Below are 16,668 nucleotides of genomic sequence, written 5' to 3' on the forward strand. Positions count from 1 at the left end.
ACAGGAAACTATGGCAAATGAGACTAATTCTTTCTACAACAGAAATACTTCGCACTCAAACGAATGCTTCCCACCCACAGACCGTAAAGCATTTTTTATAAAAGCAAGCACTACTCTGGTTTCACACAGAACAGCAGAAGCAAGGCATGTAAACCACTTGTCCAGGGTCACGCAATACAATATGGTATTGTCAGCTCTTTGACCTTGCTTTTCCAGTGCTTACCTTGCCCTGTTGTGCTGCCTGGACAATGTGTTGATAGACAACAGGCTTTCTATTTTGGCAGAGCCCTGTAAATCACAGCCACCAGCCTGCCCACATCATGCTTGGGTTTAACTGAATCAGGAGCCGGTGGCTGTTGCTAGCACAACGCTGATGCAGGAAACCTCCTCTTATGCGCACAGTAGCAGCGGGAGCCTTGCAAGCATGACACAGCACACAGCTGGGAGCACCACACAGAAAGCAGGGACTCACTGCTGCTGTAGGGGACAGCAGCTCCCACAGACACAGCATGGGTCACAGCAGTCGGTGCGGTTCACATGTGCGTACTTCTGGTTTCAGAGGGATTTCTGGGTGCAGAAGGACCTGCAGGTATAACGATGCCTCATACTCTGAAATTCACGTGGATTATCTGCCAAATTCGAGGGCTCTCCCTTTTGTGCACACAAGACAACAACCCAGGCCTGGAACTCTCTTTAGGCACATCTAAATCACAACCCAAACACTGGTGCTATTGGTACAAAATGCCCGTGGTACCTTTCGGACTATATACCAGAATCCCACTGAACAAAGCTTTATTTGTAGCCCAAGCCGCGTGGCCTATCAAACATTAAACACAGCATCTTCCTTTTTCCCATTTGGAAGAACGCTTTAGCTAGCAATGAGATGTGCACCCATTTCAAAATGTAAATATAGCAGGGCAGGAAAACAAAAAGGAGTGTTTGACTGCTAATGAATCACCCTTGTAGAAAGTTTCCTTTGGGGCACGCTGCCATCTGAGTCACTCAGCTCTGCATGCTTTTTAGGTCAGCTTTCTCCCGGCTTTATTCACCTGACGTACATCTCTCCAGCTTGTAAGGATATACACCTCTACTCAGCATGCTCTTGTAACGCTATACAGAATCAGCTGGGCAGTGGATGAATGTGCAGCTATATTTTAGGCTTAGTGCAATAGCAGTGGCAGAAAAATTCTCCACAACAGCTTTTTTTCATCAAGACTAACCTTGAGACAGTCAGAACAGGGCCTGTATACCACTCCTCATCTTCAGAAGAACGTTGCTAAACATTAACTCACTGCTCCTCATATCACTCGTGGCGTGGTCTCTATAAACATGCATTAATTTCCTCATCGGTTTAACAAAGATGAGATTGATAAATTCAAATGAGTTGCTAAAGACAAGGGATTAAAGACACACACTGTGACTTGGGGCCCTGGGCTCCCAGCCCTGTGACCCGGCCATTCTGCTAACAGCGGATGTGCTGACTGCTTTCTCCTCTTTTCCTCCAGTGACGTCTGGGTCAGGGCCTGCTGGCTGGATGCATTAAACCAGAAATAATCCCTTCAAGATCTGTGCTCTGGCCAGTCTCACCCATGCTGAACTCAACCCACAGTTTCACCCACACAAGCACAAATCAGAAGGCACTGCCTTCCCCTGCACGGTTTACAAGCATCCTCCTCCCCCTTCCCTAGGTAATTTCACATCCTGCCAGCTCCCAGATTTAGGTGTCAACATGCCAAAAAAATACTTGTGCTGCCACAGCAAATGCTGTGCCAGGCTATGCAGACTAGAAGATTTATCTTCTGCTGAGGAGAAATGGCATCTGGTTCAGTGTATCTGTTATCAGCGCTTCCTCCAGCAAACCCCCTTGAGTTCCCTGTGTCAATGAACAAAGATTTCACACCCCTTCAGTCCTCAGCACCTCTCTACTTCCCTCCATCAAGCTCTGGCAGCCTATATCTTCCTTTTCCTTTTGGAAGAAGCCCAAATAGGTAAAATATGCCTTCGATAAAAGCATAAGAAAGCTGTGTCAAGCCTACCCTATGCAACAGCCCAAGACCTCCAGTGCTAGGATATGCTTAAATACAAGACCCCAGCTCCTCTGAAAACCGCTTCTTCATTTAACTGCTGACCTATGCCACCAAGTAAGGTGTGCAGAGAGAAGACAGACTCAGCACCACGCTCTGTTTTGCCTGACAAAAAAAACCTGGTGAACAGACCCTGTAGAACATCCTGCAAATAGAAAATGAAGTGCATCCATTCAGGTGTAGAGCTTGATCCATGCCAACATCCTGTAGGACAACATGACACAGCAGCCTCTTTCATCCATGGCTCCGTCAGATGCCAGCCATCACCGTATTGTGGGAAGTTGGTGACCCACAGAATGCCCAATTCCAAAAGCTAAGAGCCTGGAAGGGGTGGTGGCGGTGGCAACAGAAAAGCAGGGCATGTGAGCCTGCCAGCAGTCTGTGTTAGATGGATGCTGACCTTCCAAAAGTAAAACTTGCTCGCAAAGTCTGCATTGTTTACAGTTACACAGCAGATGGTTCCTTTAAAACAGAAAAGCTCAAGAACAAAACAGGAGGCAGTCCTACCAGCGAGCTGTTTGGTAAAAGTTTCCTACAATTTTTCTATTGTCAGTCCCAGCTGAGTGTTGTTTGTTATGGAGAAGCTGCACGTGAAATAGAGGACAAACACGTGCATGCCAGAAAACTTCTGTAAAGCACTATTCCCAATATAAGATGCAAGGCAAGAGATTCTAGGTCTCATCTTCAGAAACTGCCTTTGCTTCTTCCAGCCCCTTGCTCTCTCTTCCCTGCAGCCTCTTCTTTGAAGCCTCCTTCAGAGAACTGAGTGGCCATTACCCGCCTGCCTGCTGCTATATACCCATTGCCAAGGCAGCAGCAGAGCTTGGGCATAACTTGGTGCATTTTGGTGCCCCATCTTTTTGCCACAGCCGAGGCTCTGTGCTTCACTGCATCCTACTGATTATTAATTCAGCCAGCTCACAATATTTTGCTCAGCAGGCACCAGATAACACTTCACAACTCATTTTAATTGCAAGTTCTTTGTAATGTTTTCTTTGTTCAAGAGAGAGAAGAAAATGTAAGAAATGGCTGGTCTGGCCTCTACTGTAATGAAAGCAATCCTTGCTTTCAAAAGAACAAGGACAAATTTACACACACACAACAAAATAATAATAATAACCTCAAGTGATGTCTCATAGCTGCCTCTCTTCATCTCTCCATGCTCCGTCATGCTCTGTCCCACTGGTTTATTCCCTGCATGCTGACACCATCACCCCCCTCCAGCCCACAAGACCCTCCCATCCCTGCCTGCTCTCATTGCACACATGCTCTCTGTTTTCAGCCTGACCTCCCCAAGTCCTGCGGACCAACTCCACCAATCCCACAGAATATCTCAGCTTTTCTTGGCCAGCAGCGGCGCTGGGAGAATCCTCACTGCTCTGCCACACTAATTTCTACTGCTGGTCACATAAGCTATCAGCCTTCTGCAGCTCTGTCAGGCAGCTCATGCCTATTCAAGTGTCACTACCTCCAGAAGTTTGACTGAACAGTAGTAAATGAAGAAACCCAAAAGCTTACTATTTATTCTGTAAAAGTGACTTGAGGCAAGAGGAGGCTGTTGCACCACTTAGTCAATAAAAAAATACATTTTAGTATGTTTTCAGATGCCGACATTTAGAAGACCCAGTTGGGAGCATACACCTAACTCAGATACTGGATGCCTGAGGCGTACTCATGTGAAGTGCTTAGGCTCTGGCTAAGAGTGCTTTTGGGAACAGTTGGGTAGGTTAACCGACCCAAAATGAACCCTTCTTCATACCATGCCCCATTCCTAGATGTTAAGAACTGGAAAGGCAAGGATCCCAGGAAGCCATAAGCATTCCCCTTGTGCTGTAAAGCAGATGGATTGAACCAACTATTCCATAGGTTCACAAGTATTAGATGCTTCACCTATATTAAAACCCATTTTCACTTGGTAAAATGTCCTCACAGTGATTCAGATGCTCATCCAGGAGGACCAGGTCACTGCTTGTCACGCACCTCGAGCACCCCAGCTCTCAGAGGAGTTCTGCAAACCTCAGCAAAGCCCCAGATCAGACACACAGTCAAGAAACAGGGCTGAAATACAACCTCCCAAACTCAAAGCAATGAAACTCTAATGAGCACAGTTGTTCAAACAGAATTTCTCTGATTCATGCACTTTTCCCTTCTGGGCAAGTTACACTGATCTGAGAAAAATATAACAAAAAAAGCTAGTTTTCCAAAAAACATCAACATTAAATCCTAAGTGCAAGCACTGATCTCAAGCTAGTGCAGTCCAACAAAGCCCCGTCACCATTTTCTATAGCAGTTTCATAAAACCATTTAAGGCGAAGTTAACATACAGCAGTGCATGCTACAACTCCAGAAACTCTGTGAACAAGAACCAGTTTAGGTCCCAGTTATGGAAAGAGGTGCCAGCCCAGCTTCCTTGGCTGCTGCCGACAATGCTTTATTGTTCCTCCATAATGCTATTTTGTTTAGGGCCCTCTTTGGAAATTCCATGACGACATGCATGCAAAGTGCCAGGGTGGATGCATGTGCTCCTGCAGCATTGTTTTCACTGCTGTTAATATTCCACCCCCAAGACCTCCTAAACGACGGTCTGTTCCATATGTTCACCACTTCATAGAGCAGGGATATGCAGCCCTGCCTCCATGCAGTTTCTGTCTGCCAGTCCCCTTTCCTCACACAAGTTGCCAGAAGCCCTGGCAGATGCTTGTCAGGATTTTGGAGCCTGCTCTGAAGGCATGCCCTTGTGAACTCCCCCACCTTTAATCACCATGACCAGCGGTGCTGATGGCACAAAATCACGCCTTGATTCATGCTTCTGTTTGAGAAACTGCCAGCAAAAAAAAAATGGCGTAGATTCTCAGGACAAAAGAGTTAGGAAACACCTGCATACTAACGCTAGCTAAATAAAAACCTCCCTACTTCCTCGGCAAAACAGCACTTCACCCACACTACCTAGAAAGCACCAGCCTGCTTGTTGCTCTGTGCAAACAAATTCTACTTAGAACAAGGGAAAAACTGGCCTACAGTTGAGCCGTCTCCAAGATCAGTGGAGCACAAGAAAATGCTCCCAAGTAACACCATTAGCCCTGAGCCATCTGCAGGGGAGAGGTCCTATAAGGTAATTTTTCTCTTGAAAGGAGCAGTGCTGAACTTCTTGCCTACCACATCCACTCAGAGTAAGGCTGCTCACTCCGTACTCCTGCCCAGAGCAATCATGCCCCATCACAAAAAATCAGCTTTCGCCTCAAAAGCATTTCATAAACTACCAGCTTCATACTAACAGGCATACAAAGGGTCACTGCACAGATAATGCATGTCAGGCACTCAGACAACAAACCTGGTGGTCCATGTTGTAAGGTGCTCTGCTGCAATAAGGGAAGCCACACAAGTCGGTCTACAACAAAACAAATTAACGCGCTCCACCTGCACTTTCCACACCTCCCCTCCTGCTGTCAGTGTCTCCAGAGGCCTCTTCTGGTGTTTTAACCCCTAGCTTTTTCTCTAACTGGGAGTCCTCTGCTGCACATCTGCTTTGCAATACCTTTCCCATCCACTTGCTTTAAAAAAAAATCCTTTGGAACAGTTAATGTTCCAGTTTAGACACAAATGATACAGCTCCTTACATAAGGAGTTCATACACACACTGACAATACTGCAGAATACATGCACTCCAGACAGCCACATATGGTCATGCTGTGTACCACAGGTAATTTAAGGTCCTTCTCAACACGGCACCTCAATGAAAAAGAGAAGGATGGCTCTGCAGCTTCCCACATGCATGTCTGCCTGCCAGGTGATGCCACTTCCCATTCGTCAGAAATCACCCCAACGTTCTGCTGAGAACAGGTCAAAAATGGAGAAAGATAAAGCACAGCAGGGAGAGACAGTGCTGGAGAACTTCAGCACACTGTGCAAGTCATGGCCTGATTTTCTAGAAGCATGCAGTGTTTCTCCGCAGCACAGGTAGAAGGAACAGGCAGGTGGGCCAGGCTGGGAAGCAGAAGAAAGAGACAGATGCCAAGGTAAGCCTGAAGCAAATTAAGTATCAGAAGGCAGCAGGTTCCTTTGAGACTGCCTGGTTGCTCTGTTGGCAGAGAAGGAAAGCAAGCCATTAAAGAGGCAGAATACACCAGCGTGGACTTCATTTGCAGCACTAATTGCCATGCATGTGCACTAATTGCCCTCACATGAAGTGTAAGGGAGTAGGCACTACCTCTAATCCCATGCAGAAGGTGAGGCTTCCAAAATAATACTTGTTGGGTCATGCTCTCAACCACACTCTCCACTTGTACCAAAGCAAAATGGAGGGAACTGTGGCAGTGCCCTGTTTTTAATAAAACTACCCATTACAATTTACTGGGAGACTGAAGAGGGACCTTTCAATCTGTTGACTGTTGGAGACGTTTGGGACAAACATCAACAAAGTTTGAGGCTTCTTACTGAGGTAAGAGGGATGACAGCCCCTGAAACACTGCTGTCTCTTTGGAGGACAGGGCAGTGGATACCCAGCCAGCAGCTGCAGGTACCTCACAGCTCACTCTCCTCTTGCTATTTGACTGCTGCCAGGGCTCATCCTAGTCACCGGCACAGGTAAAGTGCACCAGGAAAAGAGCAGCCAGCAGTATCAGTACCAAGCTGCACTGCCCAGTGCCCTCTCTGCGGCTGCTCACATCAGCGAGGAGGTGAGAGCAAAGGCACAAGAGAGATGGGAGGCTGCAGTAGGTAGAAAGGCCATGCATGGCTATTCTCTTGTTATTTTAAGGGTTCTCTGGAAACAGGGGATTTACGTTCTTCCCTCCTAGCAGAATCTGAAAGCTGCGTATGTCCTTATCAGGATGTTGTCCTTAGCTACATCTGTGTTTGCTCCTGTCTCCTTGACACTGTTTTCTCACAAGATGATGCCCAGCTGCCAGTTCAGGTGCACACATGCACCTCCCAGACTGTTTTGATCCAAGTAAGTGGAAGAAACCAACTTCTGCTGAGCTGGGCTAACACCAGGCTGGGGAAAAAACACCTCAGTTACCGAGTTGGACAGTCTCCTTGGCACACACTGCTCCTGAAGGACAAGTAGCCCAAATTCTGCAAACCCAAAACCCCACCGTGTGGGTGGAGAAGAGGAAAACACACCTCTCACCAATAAGTTTTAACAGAATTTCTTCTGAGCGTGGTTGGTTTTGTTTTCTAGGGACCCGTAGGGGAGTCAAGCTGGGCAGAGGGACTGGGAGTACAGCAAACATCTCCCAGAGGTACCCCTCTGAAAGGTGTGCACTGTTGTAAGAACAGATGCCTTTCAGAAAGGTGAAGGCTGATCGCTGCAGTTCAGTCCCTATTGTTCTGCACCAGCTGTCCCTTCAAACAGAAAGGCCCTGAGGGGAGTTAAAGGCACTTCCCAAGCAGCCAGAGAAGAAAAAGGTATTTTCGGTGATTGGTAGAACACATTTAGATTCCATTCATTTCTTATGGGTCTAAATACAAACTAGACAAGGCAACGAGGATTGAGGGTATAGTTTGGACAGAGGTACGATCCCTATTAGATCTGTCCGCAACAGGGAATAAAAGGGTAAAGCAGGTAGCCTGGCCATTAAGGTTAAGTGTCAGGGAGCTGCTCTGCCCAGGCTCCTGAGATGCAGTTCAGAGCCTGACAGATGAGCTCCTCTCTTGACTGTCCCTGTCACAGACAGCCCAGCCTACGCCAAGGGGCAAGCACACAGCGCAGAGGATGATACTGTTTTAATAGAGCATTGCCCACATAGGCTGCTTCCTACATAAATAATATAAATACTCCTATCTCACACAAAAACTACCGTCTCACCTTGCAGATACTACCAGTAAACATTTGTCTGCTCAGAAAAGTTCATCAACAAAGATTGAGGCTTATTTAAACCTGTGTGCTCACTCCTCTAAACAAGCCTAACTTTATTTAGTTTGCATTCCCTCTGGAAATGAATTAAATTAACTGCATCCATTAGTATCTGCAGTAGTAAAATGAGGTGACTTCAGCTGTGGACAACAGCTTCTATACAGTGTTGAGTTGGGTTTGTTTTTCTTTTTTGTGGCTCGCCTAATCCACCTGTGATTACTTTTCCTGGACATCATTTTTTGGACAAAACTCGTGTGTCGTGACTACAGCCAGATACTCATTATCTACATTCGTTAAGAAGGAAAAATAAATGGCAGACTCCAAACTTTGTCTAAAGAGAGATGAAAATATTTGCAGGATATACTTCCTTAAGTATTTGTTCACAGGCATTTTGAGCATGGTTGCAAGAAGTATGCACTTCTAAGAGCCCCTGGAGCAGCTGTGAAGTGCTAACGGATCAGGAATGAAGCAAACCAAGGGCACCTATCCCAGCAGCAGAGGGAAGTCACCCACCAAAGGAGCTTAATGCCAAGCTTACTGAGGATCCCCTTATTCAAGCCAGCTGTGCCAGATGCTGTACAAACGTACTGCTGGCTTCCAGAGGCATCCTTCAACCGCATCATCTCCGGTTTTGTAGCTTTCTAAAGTTGTCAGTGCATCTATCAGAGCAGTGGGAGGACGCTTGCTCCAGCACATTAACGTGACTGAGAAGATAACAAGCCTGAGCTCTACTCACACAATTTTTTCTGGCCTGCCACCAGCCTTGCAAATGTCTCTGCTATGGTAGTAAAACCCACATACGCACAGCAGCTACCTCACGGTGCTATCGTGTTCTGTCAAAGACACCAGGATAAAAATGGAGCAAAGAAAATGCTGTGTTCAACAACAGTTACAAAGGTAAGAATGTGATTACCGAGTATGAAATCTGGGCCTCGAGTCAGAGCCCCTTCATAAACGAACACAACTGTGTCATGCTTTAAGTAGACGATGCCACCTTAGGTAGGAAAACATCCCCAGCACATTCCATCACAGGGTGTTATAAACCTGTCTCACAGATGTGGCGGAAGCACTGCTTCGGTTCACAGCCAGGTCAGAGATCAATGCCAGTTCCTATTTCAGCTGACAAACACCATCCATTCAGCGTTTCAGCTTGTTTTACCTGCCATGAGCAGAAGCCATCATTAAGTGCAAGGGAATGGTTCACTGAACTGCGTCAGCAACCTCAGCACTCCTCCTGGCCTTACGATCCAGCACGCTCTGCAGAACAGCTCTTCCCACACTGGTAACCTCCCTCTGGTTTAACGGTTTTAAAGACTGCAGTTATCCTTAACGAGCCAGAATGACGTTGTAATTACAGTTCCCCACTACAGTGCATAGCATCTCCCTTTGCTGGTACCATGCAGCATTGCTGCCTGCCTTCTACGAGATTACAGGTAACAGCTTGCCTGAAAATAAGAAATTCCATTCAGGTATAAAAGTCTCCATTAATAATGTATTCCTTGGTCCATCCACTCGTGTGCGTACATCCCTATACATTAAGGAAGAACACAGACAAAGCTGCTGTTGGGTACCTCCCAGCAAATGGAAAGAATTCATCACTCAGCAAGCATGTCTGAGTGCTGTCATCTGTGGGCTGACTGGCAAACTACTGTTTTTAGAAATACTGATTTGAATAGTCCCTCACCGCAGCACTAGCTCTAAGAATTCCATTTCCAGAGCCTGAGGTACACAGGAATCAGTGCTCGTAACATTTAGTCCATGGAAGGGAATAAAGGGAAGGAGCTGTGGCTTTTTTGAAGGGGAAAACGCAGCCAGGGAACCATCTGCATTAGAAATACTTTATGACAGATTCTTGCAAGCAATGTCACAGTCTTTTCTTTTGACTATGAAGTGAGACAGAATGTCTCATACAAGCTGCAAACATGTTTAAGGAATAAACAATTTGCTTAAGCTGCTGCTTTGAGAGATCACTTTCTAATACCTCAGAGGGGGGAACAGAACCAACAACTTTCTTCATTTATATTCCTCCCCTGTTGCATCAGCACAGTCCTTTGTTTACTGTCCACAAAGATGCACTCTGATACTAGTGGAATGTGTATGTTATATTTATGTATTAAATGTGTATGTTAAAACAGCAGCTTTAATCCCCAGCTCAACTCCCCAAAAGCAAAGTTTCCCAGGAAGAAGGAGCACAATAGCAAAGCCCTGCAGTACCATAAAGTCCCAATTCGCAGCAAGAACTTCTATGGGTATTCCACAGGAGCATAAAACCTTTCATGAAAAGAAAGTTCCATATTTCACCTGAAAACTCATCAAACTACAGAGGAACCGGATTAGCTAAAGGGATCCAACCAGCCATGCCATTCTTCTGCCCCCCAGCAGTGAGGCTGGCAAGACTCATCAACTTCATAAAGCATCAAGCACAGATTCTCTTGGGAGTGGTCCAGTTGCAGGTGCTAAAAAGCACTTTGACTCTTGTCCTGGCCTAACAGCTATGTTATGTGTGATCTTATTAAGTGCTAGAAACCTCAAGCTTTTCCATGATAAGGTGAGAACATCCTGGAGTTCAGGAGACAAATATTAAAATTCTTGTCTCTTTCTCACACCCCCTCACAACTACATTATCTTTTTTAATATCTTTGGGGTTGTGTTTTTTCATTCGCATGGCATTTCCCCTTGGGTTTTTACCTAGCCTAAGGACTCCATAATAATGGATCCATTTAAACTTCTGGCAGCAGCAGGATACAGCTTGGGTGAAGAGAAAAAAAGATTTTTCTTAAAGTATCATCAATTAAAAAAAACAAAAAACCAAAAAGAAGAAAGAGCATCCCCTGGATGCAAGATATCACAAGCCAAGATCGCTAGGCTAGACTTCAGAAGGAGTACAGGCGCTAACGCCGGCTGCATCCCACATCAAAACCCAGGACTCACAGGAGATGAAAAAAGTCACTCAGTTCTACAGGAACCCCACCCACTTCCCAGAAGCTGTGAATTTTTGCATTCCTCACACACACACACGTGTTGTCACTATCCTACCCCTCTGGGCCCTGAAACAGCCACGCAGTGCTGGAGCACTACTAAGGCTGGGGGGAGGCTGCCACACTCCTGCTCCTCATGCACTGCATTTGATGGGCGCATGCTGCCCGTGCAAGGTGCCAGGTAAATGCTACAGTATAAAGCAGACAGGAAGACGGAGCTTGCCCAAGGGGAGCAGAACTTGGAGCCCTGTCCTCCACCTCCCCAAACAAAAGCAGGTATTTTTTTCTGAACCGCACCCACCTGCACAGGAAAAAAAAAAAAAAGAAAAAAGAAAAAGAAAGGAAAATATAAGGAAAAAAAAAGAGAAGAGGGCAGGAATTTCTCAAAGCAGAGGTTCTCAGAAGCCACTCACAGCTACAGGGTGGACCGCTTTACTGCAAACATGGAAGCTGCTGTCGGAATAATTGCAATTGTTACCTCTCAGTGTTTCAGCTGCTGCTGGAGGTTTTTTTCTCACTGCATCTCTTGCCAGGACAGAAGGAAAGGTCTTTTGGTTTGGTGAGAAGGTGGGAGTAACATCCATTAACAAAATGAAAAGACAAAAGCAGCTATTCCTAAAAGACCATAGCTGTTCTTGCTACTGAAATGCCCCAAAAGTTAGCAATTGTTTCAATTTTCTTACGAGATTCAGAGGGAGCTCTGGTGCATGACTGGAAGATTAGCTAATCAAACACAAGCTGAATGCATTGGAACAGCCTGGTGCCCAAAGTTCACAGTGCAGCTGGGCAGAGTCCCAGCCAGCAGCACGGCCAGCAGCGGTGAACATGCAGCAAAAGGGCATTTTGGGAGTGCTGCAGCTGGTCTGGGCTTGGGAAGGCACAGCCAGTTCCGGCGAGTCGTTAGCGTGAGGCTAATCAGCATTTTGTTTCCAGTGCAGTTCAGGTTTTAAATCATTTGAATATGGTCAGTAACAAAAGAGCATGTAAATAAGAGGTCCTGCCCTGGGACACAGGTCTGCGGCAGAGGGTAAGGGTCGTGTTTGTGTCACACCAAGGCACCCAGCCTGGGACACGTGAGGACAAGGCAGTAACTCCGCTGTAGGATCGGGGCACACATCTGTCCACAGCTGTGGGCATCACACCGCAGCGAAATGCCAAAAATTCAGGGTGGTGGGAAGGGCGGGGGTGGAGAAGTGAGGGAAGAAGATAAGAGGTGGCAGGACCACAGGGTAATTTTGCAGATAAGAAAAACAGATACGCCTTTATAAACCTCAAGCAACGCATTCACTCCCTGGAGACACAGGCAATATTGCTTCTAAGGACTAATTGATATACAATACCTCAGGGATTAAATTAATTACCTCTGTTAGAGAATTACACTTGGGAAGGCTATTATCAATGCAACAGCTACTGAATGTTTCGGGCTGCCATTTTTTCCTCCCCTCAAATGGTCAGTTTTTACAAAGTTCAAACTATGGCTCAGGCAGTTCAGCCGTCAGAGCTGCTGGACCACATCTTACTGTGCGAATGGCTCTCCCAGCAGCAACACTTATGCAGAACAGGAGGCTACGAAGTGCTGTAAAATCACATCCCAAATGAGCATTTGAGTAACCCAATGTCAAACAGGCAGCAGACAACCATTCAAACAAACAGATCCACTTGCACTTCAGGTAGCACATCTCTCCTTTGTAAATAAATGCCACCAGAAGACAATAAAAGGGCAACGCAGTGACTTGGTAATGCACTTCTGAGAATCTGTTAGTCTCAAAATCAGTCATCACCTACTTATCTTAAGCATGCTGCAGCCCAGATGGAACATGCAGTACTATTTCTCCTGCTACACAGTCAGCTTCTCATACAATGCCATTTAAATTGCATCTAAAAAGCATCTCTACAAGATGCTAGAAGATACCCACAAGACACAAGTCAATATCCTATTACAGTAAGAAGCTGTTTTTAGCCCTGCTGAAGTGACAGCTTGTTTAGGGAAAGGAAAAAGAAAGAGTGCACGTGTTTTCGTACCAACACAGAAATGGTTAAATCAAAAACACTGCACTTTGGAGAGAGGCACCATGCAGCTGCGGATCCATCACATATCATTAACTTGGACTGACAGGGAGAAAGGCCAACGCACAGATCTCAGAAGAGAGGAATGAGGAGTACTCATGTAATGCTGTTACGATGAAGGTGCAGGGACGGGCTGTGCAACAGGGAGCTCGACATCAGGAGCCTGGAAACAGAGTGCCAAGAACACGAGCGTGTGCTGGGGCAGCTGCTGACAACCATGCTATTAGAAACTCTTTGCAGGAGGTTTGCAATAGCATTTGGGTAGGGAAAAGATCTGAGATGTTCAGCTTCTCTTTCAGTGAGCTTACAGACACAAGACCAAAAATAAAAAATAAAAAAATAAAAAAATAATAAAAAAAATCACACAATAACAAATTAAAAAAATTGTATACATCTTTTCCCAGCCTCCTGTTTTTGTGGTACCTTAACAGTCACCCACTCACGCTGAGTTAATAAACTACAAAGCCTTAACTGTATTCTTGAACAAGGAACCTCAGACAGTTACAATGGAACAGGTTTGGATGGGAAAGCCGGAGTAAATGTAACCTCAGTCCACAGGTTTGTTTGATGTCTGTATATTGCATTCTTATCCCTCACTCCTGGCCCCCCGCCTCTCCCACACACCATCCCCATCTCTTCTCAACGCTGATGCTCAGCCCAAATAAGCCCCATTGTGAAACCTCCTGTCCCTTAGCCCCCACTCACACAGAAATGCCAGGGCTTACACAAGACCTGCTGCTCTAAGGGCAGTTGGGCCACTCACAAGACTTCAGCAAAGCATCTGCAACCCATGCACAGCAAGATCCCCCCATGCATCTGTACAGAGTCTGTGGGTTAGTTAGGTAGATTCTTTCTTCCAGAGCATGGAACATATCTCAAACAAACCTGAAGATAAATGCAGTCTTTCTCTCCCTGATAACCCCCAAACCAAGCCCTGGAACTAACCATAGGTACACACAAGAAAACTTGAAGTGATCACGATTTGCAGTTGGAAGAATGTATGTGCTAGAGATCTACGCTCTTCTTCTATCAGCAGCCTCTGGATGTGTGTAGATTCTCAAACACTCGATTTCTTCTGGTTCCCTCCCTCACCATGGGATAATTTCTGAACATAATGCAATAATTCCCACTAATTAGCATTTTTGTTCCAATTAAACATCAATTCAAGAAGTCCAGACCATTGCCTGTACCTAGGCAGAGTCCAGTGACCCCAAAATTATTAAGAAAGCAGCTCAGCTAGGAAGCAACAACCACAGCCACCTTTATTCCCACCACCTCACTGAGCTGAAATAGAAAAGGGCCTTAACCCCTTCCTGAAGCAAGGCACGAGGAGGGCTGTGCTGTAAAGAAGCCCGACCAGAACTGGTGACAGAGAGGCAAGGAGCGAGGCCCTCAGACAACAAATTGTGCATTCTCACAAAGGGAATCAAAAAGTTGCCTTTCTCCTAAAAGGGACCAACAACCAAGAGGACTTCACCCTTTTTCTCAAGAGAAGCACAAAGGTTTATGAGGCTCGGGAGCCTGGTAAAAAGTGCTCAGGAGTCTATGCAAGAGTCACTCAGCACAGAACTGGGGTGTTTCACAGCAGGAACGCACGATTTGTCCTTGCCTGGAAACAACTAGGAGAAGATCAAAAGAAAAAAAGGCCCCTGCAAAGAACCCGCTCAAGTACAATGGTTAAAATACCGCGGCACAAAGGGACTGGGGGATACACACTGCAAAAAGCCCTTCTGTCAGTGCTGTGGATATAGAACCATCTGGTCACGTCCTCACAGATGCCTCCGTCCCCACTCCTGCCCCACGAAGCCCAGGCTGATGTGACTGTCGGACTGCAGCCACCAGCAACAACTTAACCCTCTCCTTCCAATTTTATCGGCCCTCCATCCACCTTGGCCCATGTGAGTTGGAGGGGACAGCGGGGCCGAGGTGCCCGGTGGGGCAGAGCGGAGCACGGCAGATCTCCATGGCAACCAGAGGCAGCCCCGGCGGGGAAGGCCTGCTGGGCGCCGAGGCACTGCGCTCTGCGGAACGGATTTCACTATCAGCTGGAGATAGCAGCTCACAGCCCTACGCCAGCCGGAGATAGCAGCACATGCTCGGATGCAAATGTGTGGGGAATCTGATGCTTGGCCTCGCACAGCCCTGCAAATTCAGAGCGACCGGGGAGACCGCGGCAAGATAGAGAGGGCGTTTGGTGTAAAAAAACCACCCTGTGAAGAGATGCATTGTCTTTGAAATCAGAGTGAGAGGACTCCTAAGACATTTTTCATCAACTGAACCCTTATTCTGAAACTGCAGTAAAGCCCAGTGATCCTGAGCTGCCATCACCCCAAATTCTCCACTGAGGGAGGCGATCAGATAGGCTCCTTCCCATTAAGATACTATCACCGACACTTTCCAACATAATATTTCGAGTACCCTCAAAAGTGAACAGATTAAGATTTCTGGCTTCAACCACAATGAGCTTTGCCTTCATATGTAGGAACACAGTCTCCAACCAACATGCTGAACTCAACAGGAGAAGCCGTGGTTATAAAGTTACGGCTTTGCAGGACCAGAGCCCCGCAAGGAGGAGCCGAGTCCATTAGCAAACTTTTCCAAGCCCAGCAGAAAAACAGTCACTGTCTCATTTGCAGCGTATGCTCTGCTGGAAATGCACAAAAAGCCATTTATATCAAGCATAAGAAAAATATGCCATGTGCAGTTTATAAAAATATCTGTAACAAGCTAAGAACAAAGCCAGAAACTGTCCAACGGGCTTAGCTGAGTGGGGGGGGGGAAGAAGAATAGGAGGGGAGGGAAAATGGAATAACTCGATGGGATATTTTGTAAGGCAGATTGCGACAGCCTGAGCATGCTAGAGTTTTATTTAAAGGGGGGGGAAGAAAAAAGCCCTAGAAACGTTCCTGACATTGCAAAGCTTCAAAGCAGCTTCGAGGTCAGACGGAGGCAGGCACAAGGCTGTGTGTGCGCGATGCCACAGGTCGGCAGGCAGCCCAGCACCTGATAGCAGCAAACACATGGGCGCCAGGCTGTGGCCATGCTCCTCACCCAGACCCCTGCCCCTCACAGGCATGGTGACTGTCACACCGCAACGCTCCCAGTCGCTGCTCTGAGGTCCCCATGGTGCTGAGCACAGGACCCCCACAGCCACTTGCTGTGCTTCCAAAAGGAGAGCAGCACCTTGCACTGCTATTGTTTGTACAGATATGGTAATTAAAAACTGCACTGCAACGCATTCAATAATAGACTTATTGTTCCTGCAAACCGAGCTGCTCCACTTTAACATGATAACACAGCTAATGACCTGCATTTATACTTCTTCACTTTTCTGCTAGCAGTACATAAATGCTGGGCTTCTCCACCATCGCTATTTCCAGAGCAAACACCGTCCTGCTAAACCCAAACCTCACCCAACACTTCCATGCGGCATGCTCTGGAAGCCCTGCACCAAAACCATTCAGACCCCAACACTACTCACAAGGACAGCCTCGAACCCATACAGACCACACAATGTTCTGCACATAGTTGCAGCCTGCAGGACACCATTCCACAGGTGTGCTTAGCACACAGCTGTTGACATTAAACACAGCTGAAGGGCACTGGCAGGGCCGGCCAGCAACAACGCGCTCACTCAAAACCCTTCAGGTGAGTTTCCTAAACCTTTAGACCCTTAATGAAATCC

The 16,668-nt window shown here is 46.6% G+C and overlaps 1 protein-coding gene across 1 annotated transcript in view; it reads right to left on the bottom strand.

Moving 5' to 3' along the window:
- Positions 1 to 16,668, bottom strand: part of ADCY6 (adenylate cyclase 6) — a 197,400-nt gene that overhangs the window by 179,392 nt on the left and 1,340 nt on the right. The gene's annotated exons all lie outside the window — the stretch shown is intronic.

This window comes from Gallus gallus, chromosome 7 (assembly GCF_016699485.2).
Source record: "Gallus gallus isolate bGalGal1 chromosome 7, bGalGal1.mat.broiler.GRCg7b, whole genome shotgun sequence".
Classification (NCBI taxonomy): Eukaryota; Metazoa; Chordata; class Aves; order Galliformes; family Phasianidae; genus Gallus; species Gallus gallus.